Consider the following 17,433-nt stretch of genomic DNA (forward strand, 5'->3'; position numbering starts at 1 on the left):
GTCCTGGGATAAGCCATAATGGAAAAGAATATATAAAAAAAGGAATCTTTATGTGTATAACTGAGTCCGTTTGCTGTACAGCAGAGATTGTTATAACATTGTAAATCAACTATACTTCAATGAAAAGAAATGTAAAAAAAAGCATATTCTTTAATTCCAATCTTTATCTCCCCGCCTTTGGCCACTCAAAGCTATTTTGCCACAATAAGAAATTCTGAGGATTATGACACAGACAAATGCCTCCCTTCTTCCCATCTCTCTATTTTACTTCCCCCACTAAACATGGCCCTGTCATCACTCAGTCATTAACCCCTTGGCTCCTCCAGTTACCCTCAGACCCATGATCCCAGTCTGGCTCCTGGTCCTTTTCTACCCTGGGCCTCACAACGTGTAGTCCATTCATGGCCGTCCCACTTGTCCTCAATCTCTTGACCCTCAGTCGTTCTCATCATGCTGATTCCCTTGGTTCACTTTTTCTGACCCAACTTCCGGAGACCCTGCATTATTGCACAAAGTTAGAGTGGTGACAGTTTGCTAACCTTGAGTTCATTGTATCTAATCTTAGCTGGACTTGTCACAGTCCTTTTGTTTGGCTTATTTGACAAATGATAATCATTTGCTGAGCAACTTTCCTAATGCCAACTGTTGTGCTGTGAGTTTAGGATACAAAATGAATAAGATAGGTTCCTTGTTCTGGAAGAATTCGTAGTCCCACGTAACATTGTAAATCAACTATACTTCAATTAAAAGAAATAAAAAAAAAGCGTACTCTTTAATTCCAATCTTTATCTCCCCCCACTTTGGCCACTCAAAGCTTTGGCCACTCTACCTAAAAATCCTTTGGAAACTTTTTCACTTTCAAGCCTATTCCTTAGTTCCATTACATATCTTAGTCTCCCATTTACCAAAAACAAAAAGATTGACGACACTAACCTAAGCATCCTCAAAACCCTTCCACCCCATCCTGAATGTCTGGGTTAGTCAGAGTTCTCTAGAGAAACAGAAGCAATACGATATGTACAGAGAGAGAGAAAGGGATTTATTTTAAGGAATTGCTTCACACGATTGTAGGGCTGGCAAGTCCAAATTCTGCCAGGCAGTCTGATAGGCTGGAGGCCCAGGGAGAAGTTGACGTTGCAGGTGAAGTCCAAAAACAGTCTGGAGGCAGAATTCCTTCTTTCTCGGGGAAACTAACTCTTTGCTCTTAAGCCCTGCAACTGATTAGATGAGGCCCATCCACTTTATGGATGTTTTACTCAGAGTCTGTTGATTTAAATGTGATCACATCTAAAAGAATATTTCACAGCAAAATTTACACTGGTGTTCGGCCAAACTGACACATCAAACTCACCATCACAGTCTCTGTGTTCATAATTCTCTCTCACCTCATTTTAGGCTCTCAAGGGGTGTTCTGCTTCTTTGCTCTTGCTAATCCCACCACAAGAGCTGTCCATCTCCCCCCTTCTATCTCCTCCAAGAATTCTCAATAATAATTATTCTCTCTCTTTTTTTTTTTATCATTAATCTCTCCATTCTCACTGGCTTCTTCCTCTAGGTAAACACGTTCAAGTCTTCTCTAGCTTTAAATAAACTTTCCTCATTCTAACCCACTCTCTGGCTGCTCCTCTTTGGTCACCTTAATTTCATAATCAAATTTCTGGCAAAATTAACCCATCTGCACTTATTGCTTTTACTTTCCACCCATTCACTCCTTACTTTGCTCTCTGGCTTCAGTTCCCTTGGCTTTTGAACTTGCTACCTCTTTCCATTGGGCTGCTCTTATCCCATTTCTCTTTTTTTAAGCTCTTTATTGGAGTATAGTTGCTTTACAATGTTGTGCCAGTTTTTGCTGTACAACAAAGTGAATCAGCTGTATTTATACATATATCCCCATATCCCCTCCCTCCTACAACTCCTCCCCACCCTCCCTATCCCAGCCCTCTAAATCATCACCCATCATCAAGTTGATCTCCCTGTGTTATGCAGGAGCTTCCCATTAGCTATCTATTTTACATTTGGTGGTGTATATATGTCAATGCTACTCTCTCATTTCATTCCAGCTTCTCTTTCACCTCGCCTCCCCCTCGTGTACTCAAATCCATTCTCTACATCTGCATCTTTATTCTTGCCCTGTCACTGGGTTCATCGGTACCATTTTTTTTAGATTCCATATATATATGTTAGCACACAGTATTTGTTTTTCTCTTTCTGACTTCACTCTGTATGGCAGACTCTATCTTACTCCATTCTTAAGGAAATGCTATTCCATAGTCTCATCTTCCACCCCCATCTGTCTCCAATTCTCATTTACCACAAAGACAATCGATGACAAAGCCTGCCTTCAAGGGCTTTTGCATGGAAGGGGAAGGAGAGCAAAAGGATAAACAACCCAAAACTTGAAACTCAACAAAGTTTAATAATACGGCACTAAATAACACCACTTGCACTAAATATACTTGCTTTTAGGAAGAGAAACAATTTTGCAGTCACTGAGTTAAACTTTCAAACAGATCACAGAATATAAATTTGGGGGAATTACTTACAAATTGCAGCTCTGACTACAAATTGAGCATCTTTGCATGTGAGGTTTTTCCAAAGCCTAATTATAGATGATTGATTACCAGCTGAGGATCTGTGTCCGACAATGGAGAGGGTTGGTCCAGTTTCAGGAAAACTCACCCAGAAAATATCATGCTTATAAATACTCCTAATTAATGTGTCGTCAAACTACCTGTAACAAAGATACATGGACAAGAGTGATAGGGATAGAATAAAGGGACAAAGTAGGTGATTTAAATAATTAATCCCACTAGGGGATTAAGCAAAAAAATATGGGACACCCTTATAAGCTAATGATTACTCAAGAAAGCAGGTTTGCTTAACCACAAAACCAAGCAGGCTTGCTTAGCAACAAAACCGTGCTAGAGAAGCAAGAGACATGCCCCAAAACAATAAAACAATGGTGTCATGACACCCACATCCTGCCCAGTGAGCTCAGTAAGTTAATGATCCCCAGGACATGCTCTCTGCACACATAGAAAACAATAATTTATGGAAAGGTGCTCATTGTACAGAGACCCGAAATAATTTTTACAGTCCTGGCTTGACCATGTAGGGACAAAAAAACTCCTCTGCCCAACCTGGAGGAGGAGCTGATGATGGAAGTGTGACATCTACTCAAGAAAGACAAAGAAGGTCTTCTACCCCTCCCCACTTTTCTTTTCATTATAAAACCGTAGTCCACTAAGTTCTCGGCCTGGCACCCTCTCACCTGCCCTCACTTGTAAGCCTCACAAGTGTCCTATTCTAATAAATCACTTCTTATCTATCACTTTGCCTCTTGCTGAATTCTTTCTGCATTGAGACATAAAGGACCAGGCTCCTTGAAGCCCCCCGAAACCATGCCTATCCATTTCAAGAGTATCTCAGGGATGTTATCATAGAAATCTATATAAGTAGAAAGGCACAGAAAAAGAAAACAGGTATTGCCTCTCCCGAAAGACTTAAGATCCCAAATGTTAAGAAAAAGCCTGGCTTGCACAGGAAGATTCAAGAGTTGCTGAAATCCCCAGAGATGCAGTTAATTTTTCTCTCAGTTTTGAAGTTAGTATGATCATCAGAATGAGAAAACGTTCAAGCCCAAATTGTTCTAGAAAGGGAACTATTAGATGAGATAACCCAATAGCAGGAAATGTGTCCCATAAGCTAACAGACATCCAAGTGAGTTGCGGAAGTAAGGCAAAGGGATATTTATGAATGCTTCGGCAAAATGAAACCATTTTACTCAGCCCATTCTGTTTCAGGGGATGTGGCTTGAAATAGCTAGATCTTTGCAAATGAATAATTTATGAAAGCTCCAGTACCCTTTGAATAACATAATTTAAACTGAAGTCATTCCTGAATAAAAGGAAAAGGAAGCACTCACTTCAAATTCTTCAAATTTCAGCATGAATTATCACATAGTTTTGATTTAAGGTAATCTAATAACCATTTTAGTTCACTGCACCAGTCTCAAATAAATCCCTGCTTATGCAGCCAAAGGACTGCAGAGAAGTTAAAGTTCAAAGGAGCTTAGCTAGAGCAAACGAATCTAAGCTGAGTCCTGGTTTAAGTGCATTTATAAAATGAGTTTTATCATGCATTGGTGCATTTCTTTTCTAAAATACATTCTTATTCTAGATCAAAAGAGAAGACTTAAATATGAACAAGAATTAGAGCTGACAAACCATGCCAAACCTGAATGTACTATTATGTTTATTTATTGTATCAAAAAGAACCTCTTTTATGTCACTGACATTCTCATTTTAAAAGCTTGTGTTCTAATTAATATAGTGGAGTTACATAATTACAACATTATCATTGATTTCAAATTCTGTCTAACAGGCCTATGTCTAAGGAATGAATAGAACAGAGCTAGACTACAGTAGACTCTACCCTCTGATAAAGAAAGGAAATCATGACAAAAATAATATAGAAATCAGTCAGCTAACAGTCTTCATCCTAAATATATTGAAACGTCTCATCCTTAACGCCTCACATACCTCACGTGAGTTTAAGCATTTTTTTTTATCAATGCTAGCTCGAACCCTTGAACATTCTTATTATATTTAAAATACTGCATAAAGTTGAATTTGATTACATGTATGTTTACCGACCTGGATTATGTAAATGCCTTGAGGTACAGACTGTTTTATGCATCTCCATCCCCAGTAACTAGCAAACTGTACACTGAAAATCATTTGTGAATTGAAGAGCAATTCCTATATTTGTAGGAGGATGGGGAAGGGGTGGTGAAGGAAATGAGTGCTGGAATAGGATTCCCAAAAAATATAGAGGCAGCTAATATATATGTCGTGAATAATAAAAATCATTTCTAGGGACTTCCCTGGTGGTGCAGTGGTTAAGAATCTGACTGCCAATGCAGGGGACACGGGTTCGAGCCGTGGGCCAGGAAGATCCCACATGCCAAGGAGGAACTAAGCCCGTGTGCCACAGCTACTGAAGCCCGTGCGCCTAGAGCCTGTGCTCCACAACAAAAGAAGCCACTGCAATGAGAAGCCCGTGCACCACAAGGAAGAGTGGCCCCCACTTGCCTCAACTAGAGAATGCCCGAGAGCAGCAGTGAAGACCCAATGCAGGCAATAAATAAATCTTTAAGAAAAACATCATTTCTAGACCATCTACTAGTTGCTTATTAGCAGGCTGTTGTTTTTCATTTACTTTTTTTTTTACTATGTGTTCCTCCCACATTAAGGTTGTTAGTGCTGGGTTTCTTTTTTTTCTAATTTTTTTCAGCTGTATTGAGGTATAACTGACAAGTAAAAATTGTATATGTTTAAGGTGTGCAACCTGATATTTTGATATGTGTATATATTGTGAAATGATCACCACAGCCAAGCTACTTAACACATGACTCCATCATGTCACATAAGTGCCACTATTTTTTTTTTTTGGTGTAAATACTTAAGATCTACTCTATTAGCAAATTTTAAGTATATAATACAGTAATGTTAACTATCGTCACCATGCTGTCCATCAGCTCTTCAGAATTTATTCATCTTGCATACCTGAAACTTCGTACCATTTGACTAACATCTCCTTTCTCCCAACACCCACCCTCTGGCAACCACCATCCTACTCTGTGTTTCATGCGTAAGACTATTTTAGATCCCACACTGAAGTGAGATCATGCAGTATTTGTCTTTCCATGTCTGGGTTATTTCTCTTAGCATAATGTCCTCCAGGTTCATCCACATTGCCACAAATGGCAGGATTTCTTTCTTTTTTTAAAACTAAATTTATTTATTTTATTTTTGGCAGTGTTGGGTCTTCGTTACTGCACATGGGCTTTCTCTCGTTGCAGTGAGCGGGGACTACTCTTCGTTGTGGTGTGTGGGCTTCTCTTTGTGGCGGCTTCTTTTGTTGTGAAGCACGGGCTCTAGGCACATAGACTTCAGTAGTTGTGGCATGCAGGCTCAGTAGTTGTAGTGCATGGGCTTAGGTGCTCTGAGGCATGTGGGATCTTCCCAGACCAGCGATGGAACCTGTATCCCCTGCATTGGCAGGTGGATTCTTAACCACTACGCCACCAGGGAAGTCTGGATTTCCTTCTTTTTTAAGGTTGAATAATATGCCACTACGTATATTACATTTTCTTTATCCACCCATCTGTTGGCAGACATTTAGGTTGTTTCCATATGTTGGCTACTGTGAGTAATGCTGTAATGACCAGAGTGCAGACAGCTCTTTGACATCCTGCTTTAATTTCCTTTGAATACATACTCAGAAGGGGGACCAAGATGCTACGGCTCTGGCATAAAAACAGACATCTAGAACACTGGTACAGAATAGCAAGTCCAGAAATAACTTCACTCACTCGTGGACAACTGATCTTTGATAAGTGTGTCAAGAACAGTGATAGGGAAAGGATGGTCTCTTTAATAAGCTGTGTTGGGAAAACTGGACAGCCAAATGCAGAAGAATGAAATTAGACCCTCACCTCACACCGTATATAAAAGTCAACTCAAAATAGATTATAGAATTAAATGCAAGACCCAAAGCCATAAAACTCTAGAAGGAAATAGGGAAAAAACTTTAAAAAAAAATTAAATCTTTATTTATTTTAAAATTAATTTTTATTGACATATAGTTGTTTTACAGTGTTGTGTTAGTTTCTACTGCACAGCAAAATGAATCAGCTATATGTATTGACATGAAGGTTCAACATCACTAATTGTCAGAAAAATGGAAATTGAAACCCCAGTGAAATATTACCTCACACCTGCTCAAGTAGCTTTTATCAAAAAGACAAAAGATAATTCTTCACGGCAAGAATGGGGAAAAAAGAGAACACTTGTACACTGTTGGTGAGAATGTGAATTGGTATGGCTATTATGGAAAACAGCATGGAGGTTCCTCAAAAAATTAAAAATAGAATTACCATGTGTTAGTGCTAGGTTTTTTAAGACTAGAGACCAGTTTATCCCTCAGAACTTCTAAACTCAATTTCAATCTCTCCATCACTACTGGGAATGCAGCCAGGCTCTGCCCCATTCCATCTGATTGGACCACTGCCCTGTGCACAGCTACATGTCAATGTTAATATGCAATGAACAGTTCATAACTGTAACCAGGTTATTTTAGCAGATGTTCCTCCAAAGGTCCCCCCCCCCCCAAATAACTGCAAACAGTGCCTCCTATGACCCTCCATGAGTTTATCTATTCTGCATTATTCTGCTTTTTTAGTAAGAAGTCAACCCAACACAATAGAAAAAAGGAATAGTGGAAAAGAAGGAGAAAGAAGCCTATTTTAAAGCTAGTCTCCTTGTCCAGGTCTTTACTAGAAACCTCTGTGCAGACTTCTTGCAAATTTAGGACTCTCCTTTTTCAGCTGTAGGTAAGAACTACTAAGGTGAGTCCTTTATAATGGAGGAGAGAGAAGCCAGAGACAGGCCTTCGTTCCATTGGAATTCAGACATAGAAGCTCTTAAGTGAGAGAATCTGGAAATTAAAACCTTGGCCGATTATACACCCTAAGAATGTAATCTCACCAACCCACACTGCCTCTCTAAGGGCTTGATTTCGTCGGCTTTCTACTTCCACACCTTCTAATTGTGGAATTTCCTTTCATTTTAATTCTCCTTGGGGCCAAACTCTGATTAAACTAACACATATGGTTTCTAGGATTTTGAAACTGAGCTCTCTTGGCAAGAAGCTACTCAGAGTAAACCAGTCAGCCCTCTTCAGTTTTCCCTGCCCGAAATAGATAGGGACCTACCCCCGCAGGCAATTAATTGACCCAGACTCCCCCGCATTTTCTCCTCTTCCCGAAGACAAGACAAAATCCTCCTCTGGCACCTGCAGGCTGGGTATCAATTTTCCACAAGCTCAGCACATTCCAAGTTAATGTACTTGGCTTTGGAGACTCACACAATGTTAACATATTATTTATATCTCAGAGATAACCTTACTTTTCAAAACTTAATTGAAACTTCCACTTTTGTAAAGAAAAAGTACTCACTGCTGCTTAAATATGATTTACAGAAAGTAGCCTGTTCAAGTTGACACCCTCAGAGAAGTGGCAGCTAGCACAAAGGCACAGTGACACAGACACACACGTTTATACTGACAGCAAAACCACTCACACGGCTGCTCGGCTTCTTTTGGAGTCACTTGAACACATAGGCCTTTCTCTGCACCTGCCTTTCTCTCAATAAGCCTAGAGCTCAAAACACTATTTGTTCTCTGCTTCTTGTGTATCATTTGCTAGTTTCAGCAAGTCTGAAAATTTTCCACATCCAAGGAATGAGAGGTAAGGGTATTTTAGTTCTCTTTTTATTTTGCAACTTAAATAGTCTTTCAGTTTTATTGCGATATGATTGACATATAACAATGCATTATTTTATTTTATTTAAAAAATTTTATTTATTTATTTAGCTGCATTGAGTCTTAGTTGCGGCACCTGGGATCTTTTGTTGCGGCACATGGGCTTCTTCCTAGTTGTGGCGAGCAGGTTCCAGAGTGAGTGGTCTCTGTAGTAGTTTTGTGGTGTGGGGTCTCTCTAGTTGTGGCACATGAGCTTAGTTGCTCCGCGGCATATGGGATCCTAGGTCCCCGACCAGGGATCGAACCTGCATTCTGTGCATTGGAAGGCAGATTCTTTACCGCTGGACCACCAGAGAAGTCCCATGACAGTATATTATTTCATTTTATTTAATTTTTAAAAATTTATTTATTTATTGGCTGCATTGGTCTTCGTTGCTGCGCATGGGCTTTCTCTAGTTGCGGTGAGTGGGGGCTACTCTTCGTTGTGGTGCATGGGCTCTAGGCAAATGGGTTTCAGTAGCTGTGGAACACAGACTCAATAGTTGTGGCTCATGGGCTCTGGAGCATAGGCTCAGTAGTTGTGGCTTATGGGCTTAGTTGCTCTGCTGCATGTGGGATCCTCCCAGACCAGGGCTTGAACCCATGTCCCCTACGTCGGCAGGCGGATTCTTAACTACTGTGCTACCAGGGAAGCCCACAGTGTATTATATTAAAGTGAACCCAGTGACAAGACAAGAATAAGGATGCAGATGCAGAGAATGGACTGGAGGACACGGCGTTGGGGGGGGGGGTGGGGGCGAAGGGGAAACTGGGACAAAGTGAGAGAGTAGCATAGACATATATACGCTACCAACTGTAAAATAGATAGCTAGTGGGAAGTCGCTGTATAACAAAGGGAGATTAACTCGATGATGGGTGATGCCTTAGAGGGCCAGGACAGGGAGGGTGGGAGGGAGGTGCGGGAGGGAGGGGATACGGGGATATGTGTATAAATACAGCTGACTCACTTTGGTGTACCTCATAAGCTGGTACAAGAGTGTAAAGCAATTATATTCCAATAGAGCTTAAAAAAATAAAGTATATATCATAATAATTTAATATATATACTTAAATATATTATATATATTGCAAAATGATCACTATAATAAATCTAGTTAATAGCCAACACCTCACATAGTTACACATTTTTACCCCTGTGATGATAATTTTTAAGATTTACTCTCCTGGCAACTTTCAAATACACAATACAGTATTGTTCTCAATAGTCATTAGCTACCTTTTCAACTCTTGTAAATATGTGTCTCTACATGTTTACCTGTGTAACCATGCGTATTGTATTTTATCAAGCACCTGTTCATGCCAGGCAGTGTTCTAGGGCCCTGGGGATAGAATCAGGTATAAGAAAGACAGAGCTCATGTTTTCAGCTCTCATGGAGTTCTTCTTTCAGAAAAAAATTCATATAATCATTTCATATCATTTAAGTTTTATAGAGAAAATAAATTAGGGATTGTGATGGAGCATGACTGAGGGCCATTTCTGTGGATTGGAGCTGATAGCTGAATGACCAGATGAACTAGCAATGATAAGACTGGGAGCAGAATATTCTAGAGAGAGAATACGCCAAGCTCAACGAGCGTCCATGGCCTGGTTGATGAACAAGAAGAAGGTCATTGTGGCTGGAGGTTAGTGAGAAAAGCAGAATGAGATCAGGTGGAAGAGGAGGCAGAAATTAAAGCATGGAAGCCCTTAAAGCTGTGGTAGAGTTTGGGTTTTATTCTAATGGTAGAGGGAAGGCATTCTGAAGTGGGTTAGGATTTTTATTTATTTTTTTAAAGATTTTTTTTTTGATGTGGACCATTTTTAAAGTCTTTTGAATTTGTTACAATATTGCTTCTGTTGTATGTTTTGGTTTTTTGGCTGTGAGGCATTTGGGATCTTAGCTCCCTGACCAGGGATTGAACTGGCATCTTCTGCATTGGATGGTGAAGTCTTAACCAATGGGCCACAAGGGAAGTTCCTGGGTTATTATTTTTAAATAACACTTTTGTGTCCATGTGGAGAAGGGATGATGAAGGGATGAAGAAAGGAATCAGAGAAACCACTGAGAGGCTGTTGCAGATTCCACAGGACAGACCGTGGGGCTTGTCCAAGTGGAAAATGGAAAGATGAAGAAAAGTAGATTGATTTGAGAATTTTCTTGGAGGTAGGGCTGCCTGAACTTGCTGATGCACAGCAAACAGAGAGTGAAAGAAAATAAGGAATCAAGTAACCATTGACTTGAGATGACAAGACGTGGATTTGGCAAAGAATGGGTTTGGTTTGAGAAATCAGGACATGTTAACTGTGGGATTCCGGTTAGACATTCAAGTGCAAAAATCAAACTGGCAGATGGACAGACAGGTGTGGATCTCCAAATGGTGGTTAGAAATTTGCAAAGTCAGGATAGGGCACTATTTCACCATGGAATCTGTCTGCCTTTTATACCTACTGTGTGTCTGAGGCTGCTCTGAGTGACAGGAATATAGGTTTATAAGATGAACACTCCATCTTATATTGGGTTGGCCAAAATTTCGCTTGGGTTTTTTTCCATAAGATGGTACAGAAAAATCCAAATGAAATTTTTGGCCAACCCAATAAAAGTTACCACCTAATGGGAGAACACAAACAATAAACAAATAAATAAGACTATACCAGATAGTAATAAATGTCATGATACAAATAAATCATGGTCATAAGACATGACGATCGCTTTGTACGCCTGGTTCTTTTATGTGAATAGACCTTGATTTGGGCACACATATTTGGGGAGATACTGGGGAAGGACTAATGTTTTAGCAATAAAAGAATTGGCCATCTGCTCAGTTATCTGGTGTGGGCTTTCAGGTGAAACACAGATGCTCAGAAAAGAACTTAGAAATGTATTTACAAGTAGAAGACATAAAAAGAAAAAGACATTCTGCAACAATCTAAACTCAGCCTAACAAGATTATCAGAACTCCTTTTCAAGTAAGATTTTATGACCCTCCATCTCTTCAGTTCTTTTTATGCTTCCAGACCAAAAAAAAAAAAAAAAAAAAAAAAAACTGAAACAATAAAACATTTTTATCTGCTTTTATAACTTGATTCTGTGTGAAAATACCCGGAGGGAATTTCCATTCCTTTTTGCCTTGAAATTCACTGATATTGCTTCTCTCTAGTTTCCTTCTCTTGCTCCTTGATGTTCAATTTCTTTCTCTCTCACTAGTAGCATCTCTATCCTTCAGAGAAGGACAAAGGTCAACGCTAAAATAGTTGAATCTGTGAGTGAGAAAAGTCATAAAAGGTCTCAAACCAACCTTAGCAACTGTTCTTCCAAAGTCAAAGAAGAAAGTGAGAAGAAAACCAATAATACGGAAGCTGATACAAATCTGGTCCTAACATTTTATCTGCCTCAGAAAGGACTATACAGTCAGGTATTGGAACATTGGGACTCGGAAATCACATTTCTACTATGAACTTAAAAATAGAAGAGTAATATTCTGAAGCAAAGAACAAAGAAAGCATTCCTGTGAGAGTCCTATTTGATTTGGGACAATAATGTTGTTATGACAAACAAATTTTCACTTCAAAAATAAAAAAACTAATAAATGACCATCCTCCTGCAAAGTTCAGTGGCAAGCCCACTTTTCATCTCAGTGCTAGGTAGTCTATGCAATGAAGTCAAAAATAAAACTCCTATGACCTCACTAATCCTCTACAAATCTCCCTCCTGGTAAAACACCAGCAACAAATCACTGGCCTACCTAAAGTACAAACTACGGTTTAATTCTCAAGCCAAAGCTGCTGAAAATGATCTTTCTGGTCAAAGTTGAATGAGAGTATATTGAAACAGCTCCTCTTCCAATTCCCAGGGTTAAATCTTCCCTTGTAAAGCTGTAATGTGACACATGCCCAGTGGGGAACAGGTTTCCCACAGATGATCCAAGTTAGACACACGGACAACAACAACAAAACCAGAGTCAGCTTCCATTCAGTAGGATAAAAACTGTTCCCATAACTTGATTGGAAATGGAGTGATAACAAAGGAGTATACGGAGAAGTGACACAGAATTATAATGTTCCACTGAATTAAGATCATATACCTCTGCAAAGTAAAATTTATACTTCAGGATATATCGAAGGTGAGTCAAAAATTATCTGCACTGTGGCTTGTAGAATTGATAGATGTTTTAATATAACCGGAGTGCGGATAATTTTTGACTCACCCTCATATGTCAGCATTTTCATTTTAATGTTTAGATTTACTTAAAAATTCAACAAGGGACTTCCCGGGGGGCACAGTGGTTAAGAATCCGCCCACCAATGCAGTGGACACAGGTTCCATCCGTGGTCCGGGAAGATCCCACATGCCTTGGAGCACCTAAGCCCATGCACCACAACTACTGAGCCTGCATGCCACAACTACTGAAGTCCATGTGCCTAGAGCCCATGCTCCACAAGAGAAGCCACCGCAATGAGAAGCCCATGCACCACAACGGAGAGCAGCCCCTGCTCTCCACAACTATAGAAAACCTGCATGCAGCAACAAGGACCCAATGCAGCCAAAAATAAATAAATTTTAAAAAAGTCAACAAGATATATTCTCCACAAGATCTTTTGCAAATTTATTCCATTTTCCTAATATCCCCAGCACAACCAGAAAATAAGAAATTTTCTTTCCACTACATGTTTGTCCTTTGGCAAATATCTCTGTACTTCCCATTTTTCCATGTACCTACTAAAATGATGATGTTCTTTTATTTACTTATATGTACTTGCCTTAAAATAACATTGAAGCATTTCTCTTAGAAGGACACAGCAGGGGAAGGGGAGGGTGGGATGAACTGGGAGATTGGGACTGATGTATATACACTACCTAATGTGTCAAACAGATAGCTACGGAGAACCTGCTGTCTAGCACAGGGGGCTCAGCTCGGTGCTCTGTGGTGACCTAGATGGGTGGTATGGGGGGGTGTGTGTGAGGGAAGTCCAAGAGGAAGGGGATATATGTGTACATATAGCTGATCCACTTCACTGTACAGTAGAGACTAACACAACACTGTAAAGCAATTATACTCCAAAAAAAGAAAAAGAAAATGTGGCTTTAGGAATATGAAATAGAATCCATTCCTAATTGATAACAAAGGAAGGAGAAATGACAGTAATTTTGAAGGACTGCAGATCTGTGGCTTCATAGTAGAGTAACTTAAAAACTAAGATGTTCAGTAATCAGTCGACATGAGGTAGATTAGGAAATCATCTTGTTGCTGTATCTACTTTCATTGAAAAGGTGTGAAATGCTGCAAAGTGAACACAGGCTTTCGAATCTACCTATGAGGTCTTCAAACAGAATCATCTGCCTACTAGTATCATTTCCAAGGTGTTGTGGATTTTTTACCCCTAGTTTTGTTTCAAATTATATTCCTTTAAAACAGAAGCTAATTTTTCCTGAAAGGACTCGTTATGTTCAATGAGACAATTAGAAACATATCTTCTAGAATCCTACGGTTTGTAGCTAAGACTCAAAAACAATAAACATTGGCTACACAGGTGTGTGCAGGAAGAAGATTCTTTTTTAAAAAAAAATAATTCCTTAAATCTCAACACTATTTTTTAAAAATTTATTTATTTGGCTGCTCTGGGTCTTAGTTGCGGCATGCGGGATCTTTAGTTGTGGCATGCAAACTCTTAGTTTTGTGGCATTGCAGGATCCAGTTCCCTGACCAGGGATCAAACCTGCGCCCCCTACATTGGGAATGTGGAGTCTCAGCCACTGGACCACCAGGGAAGTCCTAGGAAGAAGTTTCTGGACAATGAGAAGAGCCAGCCCATGGCCCCTTGGCATGAGCCCATCTTAGATCCTGTGGAGTCCCTAGAAGCTGTGGGGCAAGAATGACCAGTTCTGACTGACTTTTAGCCAGATCATTCTGCTTGCTCCATATAGGAGCAGAAGCATCCTTGAAAACCGTCATCATTTCTAGGAACACCTGTCTTATATTGTCTACTGGGACCACAACAAAATCTAAATTATCTTAGGTGACCGTTATGAAACCATTATAAAAGTTTATTATCTTTTAAAATATATTAACATGTGCAAAATAATATATATTTAATAGTATAACTTTAATTAAATGTCATTCACAATTTATAATTTTCTAAAAGTTACCTTGTGAACACTGCTTTTGCTGATGGTGGGGGGGCCCATGTTTATTGGAGAGAGAAGTCAGTGTGTTTACATGTTGTTAACTCAACCAGTATCTACTGAACACACAGCTATGTGCCATGCACAGTGTGAGGTGTGGGAGATACAAAAAAGAGCCAAAAGGACATTGTCACTCCTTTTCACAACAATGTCTCATGGGAGTAACTACAGTGAAGCATCTTGGAGAGAGAAGAGGTTTTGCTCACATCTTTGTGAGACAGTTTAAAGTTAAAACCTTCTGGATGGACGACAAATTGTGAGAGGCGTTTCAGGTACTTACCAATATCACGCTTACATTCACACAACCATTCATTCCTTCTTCAGCTATGGATAGGAGACAAGAAAGATACGAGGCAGCTAGAGCTACATTTAAAAAAATCTCATTATTTGTCATCACACCCAGTTTTATCTCCTTCAGCAAAATCATAATAACCGCCATGAGCAGCTACTCTGTTTACCAGAGCTCACACCAAATCACTTTTAACTGTTTCCAAAAATCAAACCCACCCATAAATGATTTTTAAAAATTGCCACTACTGAGAATATGCAAAAAAAAAAAAAACTTTGCTAAAGACTCTGAAGCCAATTTCTATAAAGAAATCTCAAAAATATTTTAAGTAAAAGCAACAACGTTGGACTTTTTTTTAGTGTTTACAATATCTATTTGAATGTAAAAGTCATATAATATTTACTAAAAAAAAGAAAACCTCATCTTATCAGAAACACCTCTTATGTAGTATATTGGCCAAATTATTTATAATGGGATACTGGCATGCAAGGACACTAACAAATGCTGTTTATAAATTTTCGGTTTATTTATGTCAGTTTATTTATGTCGGTTCTTTCCTGCTTGCACACAGAGGGGCACACACCATCATTAGCATGTCAATGGTTGAGAGCCACCAGCAGACTCTGCAGAAACAGTAAGAGTCCAGCAGATGCCAACAGCTTCCATAATGGTTTATGATGGTTATTTCATATGACCAGTCGAGACCTTTGTGCCAGCGTATGGGCAGGACCACATTGGCTTACCAAGTTCTATCAACTGGGCTACATTTGTGACAGTGCGACACCGGCAACTGTGCTAGATGCTGATAAATATTTCTCTTGGTGAACGCAGCCAAAAGCTGAACCTTCTATTATTCCATGAATGCTGGCTCTACTGAACGATTAGATGTTAACACTAAGCCTGATGTGAGTCAAGTCCTATCCCTCTCCTACCCTATGAATGAGTCTTAGAAAGCTCCGAATGTGGGTGTGGCTAATAGCTACACCTAAGAGGCTCCGTTATCAATAGATGGACGTATCAATTATCAGGGTTGCCAAACTACTAAAAAAGAAGACTCTCTCATATGTCGAAACAGAGGATATGGAACCAAGATTGTAAGAAAACAGACTTGATGATTTAAAAGGAAAAGTGTTTTCCAATAGTCTAGATTCCAGCTGGATGGGTCAGGAGTGAATATGAAGCTATTGGTCCTCAGAGGGCACCCTGCTAGGGCATAGACTGGGGTGTCTGACAAGGATGTAGATGAAAGGAGAGCCAGGAGGGTTGTATGAGAAACAGCGCAGTTATTTGAGAATCAGAAACGATGCTGAAAATTTTAAAACATGTCTGTGCTGTTTAACATGTACCTATTTATCTCCCTTAATATGTAAGAGAGTTATTTTTTAATACTTCTCTGTATCTCAGGTGCACTAAAGGAGGAAACAGATCAGTTCCGCCCGAATAGGAGCTACAGTTTTCTAAGGAAAGAAGCACAGTCCTAGAACTGAGCTAGGTCACCAGTGCAGGACACCAGGTGACAGAAATTAACAGGAAGGTACAATTCTGGGAGAAAACACTAAGGACTGTTGGAACAAACACTGCCCCTCTGGAGATTCTATTCCAAGATCTCCCGCACTGAAACCTTGGAGGGCTTTTTGTTCTGTTTCTATCAAGCTAAGCAGTTCCCTTGAAATACCTCTGTGTTGTTTTATTATCACTGTTTCTCCTCCTACAAGCGTCATACTGGGCAACAATTTCCCTGCCAGCTTCAGTAACTGGATTCCCAAGGTCACTGCTGAGGCATGTGTCTGAGCTCATATCCAGGCCCTTGTTATTTAAACCCTCTGGCTGGATAATTTAAACTAATGCCCAGTGATCCATCCATTAAAACCAACACTGTTTATTATGCTGTCCAAAGTAGTAGAATTTCCCCGGACTCGAACATAATTAACACAAAAGAATACAACTTCTGAAATCAACTTCAGTCCAATTATTTATTCATACTGTGTCTTATGTTGCAAATGTTTTTCAAATGATCATCAAACCAGCCCCTAGATTAAACATTGCACACTAAAACACCTTTAGGGGTCAGCAAGAAAACCCAAGTGTGTGAAGTACCACCTGCAGGGCGGTAATGAGATGTGGAAGGTGTTGTAAACTGGTGGGTACATTCAAACTCAAAAAAGTTTTTAAGTGATTGTGCTGGCCACGTAAGTATGTCTGCAGGCCAAATCCTTTACATCTGCTGTTGTGCTGCAGTTGGCTGCAGAGCACACGTTGCTTAACACTACTCTTTAAACCATTGATAATAAGGAAGCGTTAACTACCATCCTTTGCACAAGTACTAGATTAACTAGCAATCACCAAAGTACTTTAATTGCACATGTCAGCAGGTTGATTATAAGGACCTTAGCCTTACCATAATTTTCTCTTCTAAGACATTAGCACCATGTTTTCCTTCTGCTGTTCTCTGAGTGGAAGGCCTTTCTCTCCTTCCCCATCCATTTCTTCCCTACATCTTCAATTCCACTACCTGATTTTTTAAAAAAAATCTTTGACCTTTTTTTTTTTTAAATTGGAATACAGTTGCTTTACACTGATGTGTCAGTTTCTGCTGTA

This window comes from Hippopotamus amphibius, chromosome 3, assembly GCF_030028045.1.
Source record: "Hippopotamus amphibius kiboko isolate mHipAmp2 chromosome 3, mHipAmp2.hap2, whole genome shotgun sequence".
Taxonomy (NCBI): domain Eukaryota; kingdom Metazoa; phylum Chordata; class Mammalia; order Artiodactyla; family Hippopotamidae; genus Hippopotamus; species Hippopotamus amphibius.